This window comes from Trachypithecus francoisi, unplaced genomic scaffold (assembly GCF_009764315.1).
Source record: "Trachypithecus francoisi isolate TF-2019V2 unplaced genomic scaffold, Tfra_2.0 Lachesis_group9, whole genome shotgun sequence".
NCBI lineage: Eukaryota > Metazoa > Chordata > Mammalia > Primates > Cercopithecidae > Trachypithecus > Trachypithecus francoisi.
The window spans coordinates 58,676,957-58,693,509 of NW_022681474.1; the positions used below are offsets into that span (position 1 = coordinate 58,676,957).

Here is a 16,553-nt window from a genome sequence, read left to right on the forward strand (position 1 = left end):
CCATACGTCTTGCAGGCGTTGTTCATTTCTTTTTCTTCTTTTTTCTTTTGGTTTCTCTTCTCACTTTTCATTCATTTGATCCTCAATCACTGATACTCTTTCTTCCAGTTGATCGAGTTGGTTACTGAAGCTTGTGCATTTGTCACGTATTTCTCGTGTCATGGTTTTCATCTCTGTCATTTCATTTATGACCTTCTCTGCATTAATTAGTCTAGCTGTCAATTCTTCCACTCTTTTTTCAAGATTTTTGGTTTCTTTGCGTTGGGTACGTAATTCCTCCTTTAGCTCTGAGAAGTTTGATGGACTGAAGCCTTCTTCTCTCATCTCGTCAAAGTCATTCTTTGACCAGCTTTGATCCGTTGCTGGCGATGGGCTGCGCTCCTTTGCAGGGGGAGATGCGCTCTTATTTTTTGAATTTCCAGCTTTTCTGCCCTGCTTTTTCCCCATCTTTGTGGTTTTATCTGCCTCTGGTCCTTGATGATAGTGACCTACTGGTGGGGTTTTGGTATAGGTGTCCCTCCTGTTTGATAGTTTTCCTTCTAACAGTCAGGACCCTCAGCTGTAGGTCTGTTGGAGATTGCTTGAGGTCCACTCCAGACCCTGTTTGCCTGGGTATCAGCAGCAGAGGTTGCAGAAGATAGAATATTGCTGAACAGCGAGTGTACCTGTCTGATTCTTACTTTGGAAGCTTCCTCTCAGGGGTATACTCCACTCTGTGAGGTGTAGGATGTCAGACTGCCCCTAGTGGGGGATGTCTCCCAGTTAGGCTACTCAGGGGTCAGGGACCCACTTGAGCAGGCAGTCTGTCCCTTCTCAGATCTCAACCTCCATGTTGGGAGATCCACTGCTCTCTTCAAAGCTGTCAGACAGAGTTGTTTGCGTCTGCAGAGGTTCTGCTGCTTCTTTGTTGTTGTTGTTTAGCTGTGCCCTGTCCCCAGAGGTGGAGTCTACAGAGACAGGCAGGTTTCCTTGAGCTGCTGTGAGCTCCACCCACTTCGAGCTTCCCAGCGGCTTTGTTTACCTACTTAAGCCTCAGCAATGGCGGGCGCCCCTCCCCCAGCCTCGCTGCTGCCTTGCGGTTAGATCGCAGACTGCTGTGTTAGCAATGAGGGAGGCTCCGTGAGCGTGGGACCCTCCCGGCCAGGTGTGGGTATAATCTCCGGGTGTGCCCGTTTGCTCAAAGCACAGTATTGGGGTGGGAATTACCCGATTTTCCAGGTGTTGTGTGTCTCAGTTCCCCTGGCTAGGAAAAGGGATTCCCTTCTCCCTTGCGCTTCCCAGGTGAGGCGATGCCTCGCCCTGCTTCAGCTCTCGCTGTTTGGGCTGCAGCAGCTGACCAGCACCAATTGTCCGGCACTCCCCAGTGAGATGACCCCAGTACCTCAGTTGAAAATGCAGAAATCACCGGTCTTCTGTGTCACTCATGCTGTGAGTTGGAGACTGGAGCTGTTCCTATTCAGCCATCTTGCTCTGCCCCTAGCTCCTAAATTTTTATAAATGGCTTGTTTCTTTTAGTATATTCCTTTTTTCTTCAGAGGTCTCTTTTAAGCCCATAGACTTTATAATCAGTCTTTTGTTTTGGGTTTATTTAATAGTAATATTTTCCCCACATTATTTGTGATTACACAGACACATTAGGCTTACAATATTTTGAATGGTCTAAGGTGAAAGCCAATGTAATGAGGATAAACTTGATCTGTGTTATCTGTCTCCTGAGGTGCCCAAGAACTTGATCGTCATTCCCAGCAGCTTCTGGTTGACATTTCTCAGAGTGAGAACTGAGGTGTACATTCAGATTCATGAGCTTTTAAAGTATCAGGTAGAATGCAATTCTCTTGTGCACTCTGACCCACCCATAGATGAGCTCTCTGTTTTTTTTATTTTAGACTATTACTTTCATGTCTGTACCATATTATTGCAAGTTTTATGATTTGTTATAGTGGAGAGATTCATCAAGTCAAAATATAGGACATAAAATTAACTCTAAAATTTAAATAAACAACAAATAACTTTGGGGTGCACATGTATTCTGTTGGCTATTATCAGCTGTTAGATTCTGTAAATTTTCCAAAGAAATAATGAGAATATTTATACTTTAGTTATCAATTCTTATCCATGATATCATGCTGTTTTCTTGTCCTGCCTCAGCACCAATTCCCTGAAGAGCACTGTTGAAGGAAGACTCCATCTGATGATTCAGAGCAAGTATTTTTTAGTGTGTTATTGTTATTAGCAGAAAGAGGGACATAAAATACATGGGGTGAGCTGAATATATCTTAGGTAATAGAGAAAAATATTCAAATTCTTATGTTATCTGATTATTTTTTATCTTTTTTGGTGTGTGGCTTATAATGTATTGTATTAATAAAAGTATATAAACATGTAATTTACAAATAGTTGCCAATATTATTAATGTATGTTTAAGTATTGTATTACTGGTTTTGTCAAAAGAAAATGGGGATACGCAGGGAAAAGAAAGAGAGATCAGACTGTTACTGTGCCTATGTAGAAAAGGAAGACATAAGAAACTCCATTTTGTTTACCTAGCTAGTTGATGATGCTCGATTGAGGTGTCTCCATCTTCATGGAGGTGCTTTTCTTTCCATCTCCAGTGGGTTCATTGTAGAACTTTAAATGTCTAATGAGTATCCAAACAGGAAGCTGATTTTCTCCTGGTGAAACACAAGCAAAACCTCTCCCCCATGTTATCACCTTCCCTATTTCCCATGTTTTATTTTTATTATCTTTCTACCAAACCAGTTTTCCTTCATTCCTTCATGTGGGCTATTCTTTTTATCAGTAAGATGTTGTTCTGCAGAGGTAGAGGTCTGATTTCCATAAATGTTAAAAAATTTTAAAGTATAGAGTGCTAGATTAAGTTGAATCTGGGGACTGTTATACTCCTTACTGTCTTTTCTTCTTCTTCTTCTTTTTTCTTTGTTTAACCAATTGAGTTTTGAGGTTCTATTACCTCTTTCAATGATGGCCTGTCCTTGGGAATTATAGGTAATTCCTGTCGTATGTGTAATTTTCCACTGATTTAAGAATTTTGAACCCTCAACATATAGAGACTATTAAGTTCTTAAGTCAAGAGTATCCTGATGCTTTTCCTGATTCCATCATGACAGCAGAGCAAAATTTTGCTGAGGGTGCAGACAAATGCTGAAGAACTATCAGTTATTGGTTCTGGCAGTAACATAAATGTGTTTCTTTACTAACTTAAGCTTTTGGACAAAGATAAACAACAATTTTAACTACAAAATGTGTTTCTTCTAAACTCATAGATATCAGTAGGATGTAGAGTAGTGTTATACAGTATAGTGATAATTCACAATGAAATATAACTGGACCCACTTTTATCTCAGAAGAAGCTGAGTCATTGTGGTAGTTTTTCATTTTTTTCTGTGTTGTAAAGCTACATCATTTGAGTCACTGGATTAAATACATTTGATAACACAATGATGCCTACCTCCTGGCAAATAACATTAGTAGCTGCAAAATTGTTCAGTGAAATCGTGCAAGGCGTTCTGATGTTGTGGATTTCCTGAGACAATTTGAGGAAAAGTATATTTTAAATTGGAGACCAAAGTATTTTTCAAGGCATAAGAAGGTATTCCTATATTAAGTAGGATCTCCAAAAAAAGGATCATGATGTGATCATTTTGATGTAACTTTATGGTTTTCATAAAGTTATTGCAGTAGTGTTTAGTGTTTATCCTCTTGAAAAGTCAATGATAGACATCAGAAATATGCTGATGTGTTGAAAAGAATTTACATAAAGAATCTCTTAGATGGAAACGAAACTGGGAAAGACCCAGGGTCATTTTTAGGTGGTACAGCTAAGAAGGTTTTGGTAAGTACAATAATGCCCTCCAAAGATGTTTATGTTCTACTTCTCAGATACTGGGATTATATTATAACTAATGGCAATAGGCATATAAAGTTGTACATAAGATCAAGATTGCTAATCTTCTGATGAAAAATGGGGATATTATCATGAATTAGAATGGTGAGTTCAGTGTAATAACAAGGGTCCAGAAATATGAAAGCAACGGAGAATAAAAAGTGTCAAAATGATGGCACCTTAGAAAGACAAACAGATATTTTTTCAACTGTTTGCTCTGGTAATTTTCTCCATATTATCAAAAAATTCCGCCCAGTTGCATAAACTGTACATATAATTGAATAATTTTATATGTTAATAGTATCAACATGCTAAATATAAAATGAGAGAATATAAAACAAAATCTAAAAGGAGAGGTCCAGGTACAATGAGTGTACATCCTATAAGGTCATCATTGTGAATGACTTGGTGAGACAAATATTAATACATATATGTTTTATTGATATTATTGCATACACGATTTAATGCAGAAAATAATGTAGAGACTGAATTATCAAGAAGTTATATGAGATAGACTGGATTTATTTAGAATAAGAGGATAATGTAAAAATGAAGATGATTTGTGATAAAGATATTGACTACCAAATAATAAACACTAATGAGATGAAGTCTTTCATTTCCAGATATACAAAACGTTTCCTCTTTGCCATTTAGAAGAACATACTTTCCACTTATGTTACAATTAAAAGATGCCTTTTATTTCCAAGCTGGCATTGGAGTAAGCCAGCACTTACTTTCCCCCCCCCCACATTTTCACATTCTCTCTGAATAACAAGCCTAAGCCCCATGGCCTGATCACCTGTCACTTGGCCTTTATTCACATAGTGACGCTTCTCATAGTAATGTGTTTGTTGTGTCTGGATGTATTTCAGTCACTGCATTTTTGGAATGACTTCAAATATAAAATGTAATTCTACCTGAGCAGAGTGACAAGGGGCCTCTCCTTCTGTACCACCTACCTCCTGAGTACTCTCCAGGCCATCACCATCAATCCTAGCACTTCTTGCTTGGTAAGAGTTAAACATAAATCCACAAATTACATTATCCATGTTTTCTTCTTTTTTTGGTTCCTCATTTTCCAGAAGTAACATGATTATGTACACAGTAGCTTCTTTCAAGTGACACAGACCAGTCAACTCACAAATACTGACAAGTAAATACTGCTCATTCTCCTAGATAATCTGTATAATCAGGGGACTAATTTTTATTCTGGCATTTTCCCTGAATGCTTTCTTTGTAGAAATTATGTTGCTCTCAAGTGTGTGCATGGTGACACTCTAGTTTAAGCACCAGAGGTGATCCCAGCACCTTCACAGTCCCAGCCTCTGCTCCAGTTCCTCTCCAGAGAAAAGGGCCAACCATACATCCTGCTGCTGGTGAGTTGCTTTGTTGTCACGGGTTCAGTGGACATCATTATTTTATCCTCCTTAACCATGTGGTGGGCTTTTAACCCAGTTATCCTGGATATCTAAAGGTTTGTGGTCCATCTTCATGCTTTCATTTGTTCTTTGGTACAAATAAATTTGTCTTTTGGTACAAATCAATTGAAAAAATAATAATCAATATTCTGCAAAACATAAACTAAAAGAAGCATCAATTTTTAATAAGATCATAACAGAAAAATAATCCTCTGAAAAAATAGATATTTCCTCCCTCAGTTAAATTATTGAAGTAGCATGGGATTTTCATCTGACTTAAGTAAAATGTGTAAAATTGTAATTTCATATCTAAATATTTTGAATTTGATGCTACCAAGAATTATTTGGTTTCTTTAGTTCAAAGTTCACCAGGTTTTGATATTCCCAAATCAAGTCTCTTACTCTTTAATTTTTACACATAAAAAGCATTTCTTTCTTCTTGAAGTGTACTCTTAAGAAGCTGCCATTCATAATCAAATCACTTAGTGTTTTTTCTTTTGAAAATATTTTACTCTTTTTTTGACTAAGGTATTTTAGCTAAGTATCTAATTCTTGGTTTAATGATAACTTTACTCACCTCTATTAGTATTCATTTCTCTGGCTGTGGCTCTACAAAGCTGTGTTCTCTTATCTTTGCAAGTTACGTATTTTTCTTTTGCTGATTTTTAGTGTTTTCCTCATTTTTGGTATTATGCAGATTAACTATGTTTTTTTGTATTATTTTTCTCTTTGTTGACGCACTGAATTTCTGAATTCATGTTTTCAATTGTAGACACTTATAAATTACCAACTCTTTGACTATAGCTATTTATTTTAAAATATATTTTAAGGAAACAGTTAATTTGTTTTCTCATTCTTCTACCTCTACTCTTCAAATATGTATAATTATACTTGTGTTTTCCACTATGTTTTCTCTTTTTACTGTATTGGACTATAATAATTGTGCTAATTTCTGTTCACTAATCTCATCAGCTTAGATAAAACTTTAATTTTTAACCTATATGTTGATTATTATATTAATTGTATTTTTAAATATCTATCTTCTACACAGATGTTTTCCAAATATAACTTCTTAAGCTTATAGCTTCTTGTTCTTTCCATGTTATTTTTTTCTTTTTTTATTGTATTGAATTTCTTCTGACACTCATTCTAGTAACTTATTTCTCTGTGTGAAATGTAAGTTATAATTTGGTTCTCAGATTTGAGATATCTGCAGTCAGTTTAAGGTTTTTTTTTTTTTTCATTTGCTTTATGGCAAATGAGTTGTTGAGTTGTATGGTTGATGAGTTGTTTCTGGATTGTTTCTTTATTTTACTTATATACCTGGGAGATGTTCATATTTTCCCTTCAACTCTATTCAGCATTTTAGGAATTCTTATGACTTTCTGAGAATTTTAGCTCTCTGTACTAAATGTTTTTAATATGTATAGTATTTTCCTAAAAAGCCCAAATATCAACAGTGTACACATGAGAAAAACTATATATATCTATATAATATATATATTATATATATAAAATATATATGAATATATATTTTGGTTGCAGACAATAGCGTCTCATAAAAAATCCCAAGTTATTTCATTTAAAAGATAACTCTCCTCCAATATACTATGAGGTAACAAAAATTTGTAATGTGTAACTTTTTAATACTAGAAAACTGATTTTACATTTTGCACAAATTTTTGAAATGAGTACTTCCCTGTTTTTCTATAGAATTTATATTGTCAAAATTGCTTATTTGAATTTAGGTCTTTGGCTTTCATCACATGCTTCCTCATTAACATTTCCCTCAATCCATAAATGCAATCTCAGTTTGAATCTTCCATTTAACCCAGAAGTTAATTTTTAAAACCTTAATAAAATTTGAATGTAGCTAGATATTATTGGTTGGCTACATATTAGTGAATAATTTCTATTACTTAAGAATGCTCAGAAAATATGATATGCTGAATTTCCACTGTCATAAATTCAATAACAAATTTTAGGCCTAAACCTTTTCATTTCAAATCCTTGGGTCTGGTATTTAAAAATAATAGTTATCCTTTGTTTTCTGGCCAAAAATGCTGCCCATTTATTTTTATTCCTAGTCAGACTTTCTAACAAGTTTATTTAACATTATGTTTATTTGCTTGTTGTATACCAAAACCATTAATTTCTATAATTTGAATGTCACCTAGTATGAGTGAAAAAATGTGTCAGACACTAGGGAAGAAGGTGGATGGAGAAAGGGAAGATGTTGATCAGAAACTACCCAAATTTCATTTACAGAGGAGGAATAAGATTGAATGATCTAGTGCAAAAAATAATGAGTATGATTAATAATGCACTGTATATGTCAAAATTGCTAAAAGTAGATTTAAAAATTGATTTACACAATATTTTACATATTTATAAGACACATGCAATATGTTTTTACATGTATAGAGTTTGTCATGATCAAGTCAGGGTAACTGTGGTATCCATCACTTTGAGCATTTATCAATTCTATATGTCAGGAACATTTCAAGTTATCTCTTCTAGCAATGAAATATAAAATACCTTATAGTTAACTATGGCCAACCTACAGTGCAACTAAACACTAGATTTTATTCCTTTCCAACCGTGGGTTTGTACTCATCTACGACCCTCTTTTCATTCCCTTTCTCATCCACACACTGTGCCAGGCCTCAGGCATATACTATTCTACTCTCTGTCTCTATAAAAATCATCTTCTTAGCTTCCACATATAAGTGAATGTGTGCAAAGTTTTTCTTTCTGTTTCTTATTTCACTTAACATAATGACCTCTGGTTCCACTCATGTTCTTTATATGGCCCAATAGTATTCCACTGTACATATATATATATACACACACACACACACACACACACACATGCACATACATACACATTTGTCCAATTATTCATTGGTGGAAACTTTAATTTTATATAAATGTTATTGTGAATAGTGCTGCAATAAACACACAAGTAGGGAAAACCCTTTAATATAGTGATTCCTCTTTCTTTAAAGAAATACCCACCCAGTAGTGGGATTCCCAGATCATACATTGTATAATTTGAAGATTTGTTGATACTCCATACAAATTTTAGGATTGTTTTGTCTATTTCTGTGAAAAATGGCATTAATATTTTCATAGGGATTGCATTTAATCTGTAGCTTGCTTTGGGTAGTATGGTCGTTTTGATGGTGTTAGTTTTTTCAATCTATGAAGATGAGATGTCTTTCTATTTGTTTGTATCCTTTAAAATTTCTTTCATCAGAATTTTACAGTATTTTTGTAGATGTAATTCACCTTCTAGATTAAATGTATTCCCTAAATATTTTATTTTTTTAGCTATTGTAGATGAAATTACCTTGTTGATTTTGCACTTAATTCATTATTAGTGTATGGAAATGTTATAGATTTTTATGTGTTGGTTTTATATCTAAAACTGTACTGAACTTAAGAGGTTTTCTTTGTTGAGTCTCTACGTTTTTCTAGATATAAGATCGTGACATCAACCAAAAAAAAAGACAATTTGACAATTTTCTCATGGATGAATATTCTTTCTTTCTCTTACCTGATTGCTCTGGCTAGGACTTCTGGTACTATGATGAATAGTAGTGAAAATGGGTGTCCTTGTCTTGTTCCCGTGCTTAGAGGAAAGGCTGTGAGCACTTCACCATTCACCATACTATTAGTGGTGACTTTGTTACATATGACCTTTATCATGTTGAGTTATGTTTCTTCTATGATACGCCTAGTTTGCTGAGAGTTTTTATTGTGAAGACCTGTTGAATTTTATCAAATGCTTTTTCTGCACTTTTGGAAATAATTATATAACTTTTGCCCTTCATTTTGTTGATGTGAAGTAAAACATGTATTGATTTGCATATGTTGAACCATCATTGCATCCCAGAGATAGATCCCACTTCATCATACTGTATTATTTTTTGATGTGCTATTGAATTTGGTTTTCTAGTTTTTTTTTTTTGAGTATTTTTGTATCTATGTATACCAGGAATATTGGCCTATAGTTCCTTTCTATCAGGAGAACCCGCTCCCGATGTTTAACGTGGGTTCTTTTCTATTTCCTAAGTGTCTTGGTTGGTTTGAGAAATAAAGGGAAAGAGCACAAGAGAGAGAAATTTAAAGCTGGGTGTCTGGGGGAGACATCAAATGTTGGCAGGATCCGTGATGTTCCCCGAGCCGAATAAACAGCAAGTTTTTATTAGACATTTTCAAAATGGGAGGGAGTGCACAAATAGGGTGTGGGTCACAGAGATCACATACTTCACAAGGTAATAAAATATCATGAAGCAAATGGAAGCAGGGCAAGATCACAGGATCACCGGATGGGGCAAAATTAAAATTGCTAATGAAGTTTCGGGGACGCATTGTCATTGATAACATCTTATCAGGAAACAGGGTTCAAGAGCAGACAACCTGTCTGGCCAAAATTTATTAGGCAGGAATTTTCCTCCTCCTAATAAGCCTGGGAGCGCTACAGGAGACAAGAGTTTATTTCATCCCTTCAGCTTCGACCGTTAAAGGTGGCACGCCTTAAAGGGGCCATCTATAAGCCTACCTTCAGGGCCCATTCTCTTTCTCGGGGATGTTCCTTGCTGAGAAAAAGAATTCAGCGATATTTCTCCTATTTGCTTTTGAAAGAGAAGAAATATGGCTCTGCTCCGTCTGGCTCACCAGTGGCCAGAAGTCTTCTCTCTTTTGTTTCCTGAACATTGCTGTTATTCTGTTCTTTTTTCAAGATGCCCAGATTTCATATTGTTAAAACACATATGCTCTACAATTTAACGCAATCATCACAGGGTCCTGAGTTGACATTCATCCTCCTCAGCTTACGAAGATGACGGGATTAAGAGATTAAAGACAGGCAAAGGAAATCACGAGGGTATTGACTGGGGAAGTGATAAGTGTCCATGAAATCTTCACAATTTATGTTCAGAGACTGCAGTAAAGACAGACATAAGAAATTATAAAAGTATTAATTTGGGGAACTAATAAATGTCCATGAAATCTTCACAATTTATGTTCTTCTGCCGTGGCTTCAGCCGGTCCCTCCGTTCAGGGTCCCTGACTTCCTGCAACACTTTCAGTCTTCTGTTCTTGTCTGATTTTGATATCAAGGTAATGCTGATCTAATAAGATGAGTTAGAGAGAATTTCTTCCCCTTCATTGTTTTGATATGGTTTGAGAACTGGTGTTAACTTTTCTTTGACAGTTTGGTAGAATTTGACAGTGAAGTCATCCAGGCCTGGCCTTTTCTTTGTTGGGAGACTTTTTATTACTGACTCAATCTCATTACTCATTATTTATCTACTCAGGTTTTCTATTTTTTTGTTGATTCAATTTTGGTAGGTTTGTCCAGCAATTTATTCATTTCCTCTAGGTTTTCTAGTTTGTTAGTATAGTTGTGCACTGTTTCTGCAGTATTCCATCAGTTTTGGTGCAATTGTGTTTTGATTTTTGTTTCAACAACTTTAAAAAATGTCTGTTTTAAATTTTTATCTTGACCCAGTGGTCATTCCAGAGCATGTTGTTTAATTTCCATGTATTTGTACAGTTTCAAAAGTTTCTCATGTTATTGAAATCTCATTTTCATTGTGGCCTGAAAACATATTTGATATGATTTTGATTAAAAATTTGTTGGGACTTGTGTCCTGACATATGATCTATCTTAGAGAATGATTCATGTGCTTTTAAGAAAAATATGCATTCTGTCATTGTTGGATGAAGTGTTCTGTAAATGTCTGTTAGATCCATTTGGTCTAATTTTCAGTTTAATCTTACTTAATATTCTGTCAAGATGATATGTATAATGATGAAAGTGTGGTACTGAAGTTTTCAACTATTATGTATTGAAGTCTATGTCTTTAGATCTAATAATATTTCCTTTATATATTTGGATGGTCTGGTGTTGGGTGCCCATATATTTAAAATTGTTAAATTCTCTTGCTGAATTCATTCCTTTATCATTGCATAATGTCCTTCTTCTTTTACTGGTTTTGAATTAAAGTCTATCTTATGTTATATAAGTATAATTACTTCTACATGCTTTTTGTTTCTGTTCATAAAAAATTTTTTTCAAATCCTGCTTTAGGGATGTCAGATATTTTTAGTTATTCTTGTACTTTTCTGAAAATTGTAGCTGCCTAAGATTTTTTAAAATATATATTTTTCCAAAAAGTGCAAACAACAATTCATTACTACTTATGAAAACATTTCCCATGTATTGTTTTGTGGCACATCAGCAACTCATGAGAATTCCCAAGTGGAACACACTCCCATTCCCCAGTATATCATAAGATAAAAATAATTTATAGAGTGTATTTTTATTTTATGTTTTACACAAATTGCTGAATTAATAATACTCTGTTACAAAGAATAATACGTATAGAGGGCCAGAAATTACCATTTTTTCCATAGCATTAAGCTATATTGGTAGAATTATTTATTTGTATTAACGTTTTTGGCTGCAATCACAATGTTTCCTCATTAGACTTTTCCTGAATCCATAAAAATAATGCATCTGAATTTCTCACTGAATCTAGAAGTTGATGAAGAAGATCTTAATGAAATGACCATGTGGCTAAATATTATTTGTTGCTTACACTTTAATGGTTTCTATTATCATTTTCAGTGGCCAAAATGTACACCTGCTGGGTTTCTGCCATTATGAAGTAAAAGACATTTTTTAAACCTTAAGTTTTTCCATTTAATATACTTTGATATTTGAAAGTAATGTACAATCTCTCTTTATTGGTCAAAGAGGCTGCCCATTTATTTATATGCCTTACTCAAGCTTTCTAATAATATTATATAACATTATTCATGTATATTTATTTGTTGTATGCCAAAGCAGTTGATTTTTATGAAAATTTTAATACAAATATATAAATAAAAATGTGTGAACTTTATTCTTTCCAAGGAATCTTTGGGTTATTAAATTTAAATTCTAAGGTATTAACCTTATAAATAATACCTTAGAATTATACCAGGGGGGCGGAGCAAGATGGCCGAGTAGGAATAGCTCCAGTCTCCAACTCCCAGCACGAGCGACACAGAAGACCGGTGATATCTGCATTTTCAACTGAGGTACTGGGGTCATCTCACTGGGGAGTGCCGGACAATCGGTGCTGGTCAGCTGCTGCAGCCCGAACAGCGAGAGCTGAAGCAGGGCAAGGCATCGCCTCACCTGGGAAGCGCAAGGGGGAAGGGAATCCCTTTTCCTAGCCAGGGGAACTGAGACACACAACACCTGGAAAATCGGGTAATTCCCACCCCAATACTGTGCTTTAAGCAAACGGGCACACCCGGAGATTATACCCACACCTGGCCGGGAGGGTCCCACGCCCACGGAGCCTCCCCCATTGCTAACACAGCAGTCTGCAATCTAACCACAAGGCAGCAGCGAGGCTGGGGGAGGGGTGCCAGCCATTGCTGAGGCTTAAGTAGGTAAACAAAGCCACTAGGAAGCTCGAAGTGGGTGGAGCTCACAGCAGCTCAAGGAAACCTGCCTGTCTCTGTAGACTCCACCTCTGGGGACAGGGCACAGCTAAACAACAAAAGGGGTAGCAGCAGAGGCCTGTGCAGACGCAAACGACTCTGTCTGACAGCTTTGAAGAGAGCAGTGGATCTCCCAACATGGAGGTTGAGATCTGAGAAGGGACAGACTGACTGCTCAAGTGGGTCCCTGACCCCTGAGTAGCCTAACTGGGAGACATCCCCCACTAGGGGCAGTCTGACATCCTACACCTCACAGAGTGGAGTATACCCCTGAGAGGAAGCTTCCAAAGTAAGAATCAGACAGGTACACTCGCTGTTCAGCAATATTCTATCTTCTGCAACCTCTGCTGCTGATACCCAGGCAAACAGGGTCTGGAGTGGACCTCAAGCAATCTCCAACAGACCTGCAGCTAAGGGTCCTGACTGTTAGAAGGAAAACTATCAAACAGGAAGGAACCTATACCAAAACCCCATCAGTACGTCACCATCATCAAAGACCAGAGGCAGATAAAACCACAAAAATAGGGAAGAAGCAGGGCAGAAAAGCTGGAAATTCAAAAAATAAGAGCGCATCTCCCCCTGCAAAGCAGCGCAGCTCATCGCCAGCAACGGATCAAAGCTGGTCAGAGAATGACTTTGACGAAATGAGAGAAGAAGGCTTCAGTCCATCAAACTTCTCAGAGCTAAAGGAGGAATTGCGTACCCAGTGCAAAGAAACTAAAAACCTGAAAAAAGAGTGGAAGAATTGATAGCTAGAATAATTAATGCAGAGAAGGTCATAAATGAAATGACAGAGATGAAAACCATGACACGAGAAATACGTGACAAATCCACAAGCTTCAGTAACCGACTCGATCAACTGGAAGAAAGACTATCAGCGATTGAGGATCAAATGAATGAAATGAAGCAAGAAGAGAAACCAAAAGATAACAGAAGAAAAAGAAATGAACAATGCCTGCAAGAAGTATGGGATTATGTAAAAAGACCAAATCTACGTCTGATGGGGGTGCCTGAAAGTGAGGGGGAAAACGGAACCAAGTTGGAAAACACTCTTCAGGATATCATCCAGGAGAACTTCCCCAACCTAGTAGGGCAGGCCAACATTCAAATTCAGGAAATACAGAGAACGCCACAAAGACACTCCTCGAGAAGAGCAACTCCAAGACGCATAATTGCCAGATTCACCAAAGTTGAAATGAAGGAAAAAATCTTAAGGGCAGCCAGAGAGGTCGGGTTACCCAGAAAGGGAAGCCCATCAGACTAACAGCAGATGTCTCGGCAGAAACTCTCCAAGCCAGAAGAGAGTGGGGGCCAATATTCAACATTCTTAAAGAAAAGAATTTTCAACCCTGAATTTCATATCCAGCCAAACTAAGTTTCATCAGTGAAGGAGAAATAAAATCCTTTACAGATAAGCAAATGCTTAGAGATTTTGTAACCACCAGGCCTGCCCTACAAGAGACCCTGAAGGAAGCACTAAACATGGAAAGGAACAACCGGTACCAGCCATTGCAAAAACATGCCAAAATGTAAAGACCATCGAGACTAGGAAGAAACTGCATCAACTAATGAGCAAAATAACCAGCTAATATCATAATGGCAGGATCAAGTTCACACATAACAATATTAACCTTAAATGTTAATGGACTAAATGCTTCAATTAAAAGACACAGACTGGCAAACTGGATAAAGAGTCAAGACCCATCAGTCTGCTGTATTCAGGAGACCCATCTCACATGCAGAGACATACATAAGCTCAAAATAAAGTGATGGAGGAAGATCTACCAAGCAAATGGAGAACAAAAAAAAGCAGGGGTTGCAATCCTAGTCTCTGATAAAACAGACTTTAAACCGTCAAAGATCAAAAGAGACAAAGAAGGCCATTACATAATGGTAAAGGGATCAATTCAACAGGAAGAGCTAACTATCCTAAATATATATGCACCCAATACAGGAGCACCCAAATTCATAAAGCAAGTCCTGAGAGACTTACAAGGAGACTTAGACTCCCATACAATAATAATGGGAGACTTCAACACTCCACTGTCAACATTAGACAGATCAACGAGACAGAAAGTTAACAAGGATATCCAGGAATTGAACTCATCTCTGCACCAAGCGGACCTAATAGACATCTATAGAACTCTCCACCCCAAATCAACAGAATATACATTCTTCTCAGCATCACATCGCACTTATTCCAAAATTGACCATGTAATTGGAAGTAAAGCACTCCTTAGCAAATGTACAAGAACAGAAATTATAACAAACTCTCTCTCAGACCACAGTGCAATCAAACTAGAACTCAGGACTCAGAAACTCAATCAAAACCGCTCAACTACATGGAAACTGAACAACCTGCTCCTGAATCACTACTGGGTACATAAAGAAATGAAGGCAGAAATAAAGATGTTCTTTGAAACCAATGAGAACAAAGATACAACATACCAGACTCTCTGGGACACATTTAAAGCAGTGTGTAGAGGGAGATTTATAGCACTAAATGCCCACAAGAGAAAGCAGGAAAGATCTAAAATTGACACTCTAACATCAAAATTAAAAGAACTGGAGAAGAGCAAACACATTCAAAAGCTAGCAGAAGGCAAGAAATAACTAAAATCAGAGCAGAACTGAAGGAGATAGAGACACAAAAATCCCTCAAAAAAAAATCAATGAATCCAGGAGTTGGTTTTTTGAAAAGATCAACAAAATTGACAGACCGCTAGCAAGACTAATAAAGAAGAAAAGAGAGAAGAATCAAATAGATGCAATAAAAAACGATAAAGGGGACATCACCACGGACCCCACAGAAATACAAACTACCATCAGAGAAAACTATAAACACCTCTACGGAAATCAACTAGAAAATCTAGAAGAAACGGATAATTTCCTGGACACTTACACTCTCCCAAGACTAAACCAGGAAGAAGTTGAATCCTGAATAGACCAATAGCAGGCTCTGAAATGAGGCAATAATTAATAGCCTACCAACGAAAAAAAGTCCAGGACCAGATGGATTCACAGCTGAATTCTACCAGAGGTACAAGGAGGAGCTGGTACCATTCCTTCTGAAACTATTCCAATCAATTGAAAAAGAGGGAATCCTCCCTAACTCATTTTATGAGGCCGACATCGTCTTGATACCAAAGCCTGGCAGAGACACAACAAAAAAAGAAAATTTTAGACCAATATCCTTGATAAACATTGATGCAAAAATCCTCAATAAAATACTGGCAAACCGGATTGAGCAGCACATCAAAAAGCTTATCCACCACGATCAAGTGGGCTTCATCCCTGGGATGCGAGGCTGGTTCAACATTCGCAAATCAATAAACGTAATCCAGCATATAAACAGAACCAAAGACAAGAACCACATGATTATCTCAATAGATGCAGAAAAGGCTTTTGACAAAATTCAACACAGCCTTCATGCTAAAAACGCTCAATAAATTCGGTATTGATGGAACGTACCTCAAAATAATAAGAGCTATTTATGACAAACTCACAGCCAACATCATACTGAATGGGCAAAACCTGGAAAAATTCCCTTTGAAAACTGGCACAAGACAGGGATGCCCTCTCTCACCACTCCTATTCAACATAGTGTTGGAAGTTCTGGTAGGGCAATCAGGCAAGAGAAAGAAATAAAGGGTATCCAGTTAGGGAAAGAAGAAGTCAAATTGTCCCTGTTTGCAGATGATATGATTGTATATTTAGAAAACCCA

General features: G+C 36.7%; 1 long non-coding RNA gene across 2 annotated transcripts in view; it reads right to left on the bottom strand.

Moving 5' to 3' along the window:
• Nucleotides 1-1,480: 1,480 nt before the first annotated feature.
• LOC117081959 overlaps nucleotides 1,481-16,553 on the bottom strand; it is a 38,823-nt gene continuing 23,750 nt past the window's right edge. Inside the window, exons 5-6 of one of the 2 annotated variants that reach the window (XR_004436396.1) lie at nucleotides 2,544-2,672; nucleotides 1,481-2,188 (exon numbers count right to left, since the gene is read on the bottom strand). This is a non-coding gene — a long non-coding RNA (uncharacterized LOC117081959). Of the gene's footprint in view, nucleotides 2,673-16,553 lie in introns of both variants that reach the window. The other variant, XR_004436395.1, reaches the window with a different exon arrangement.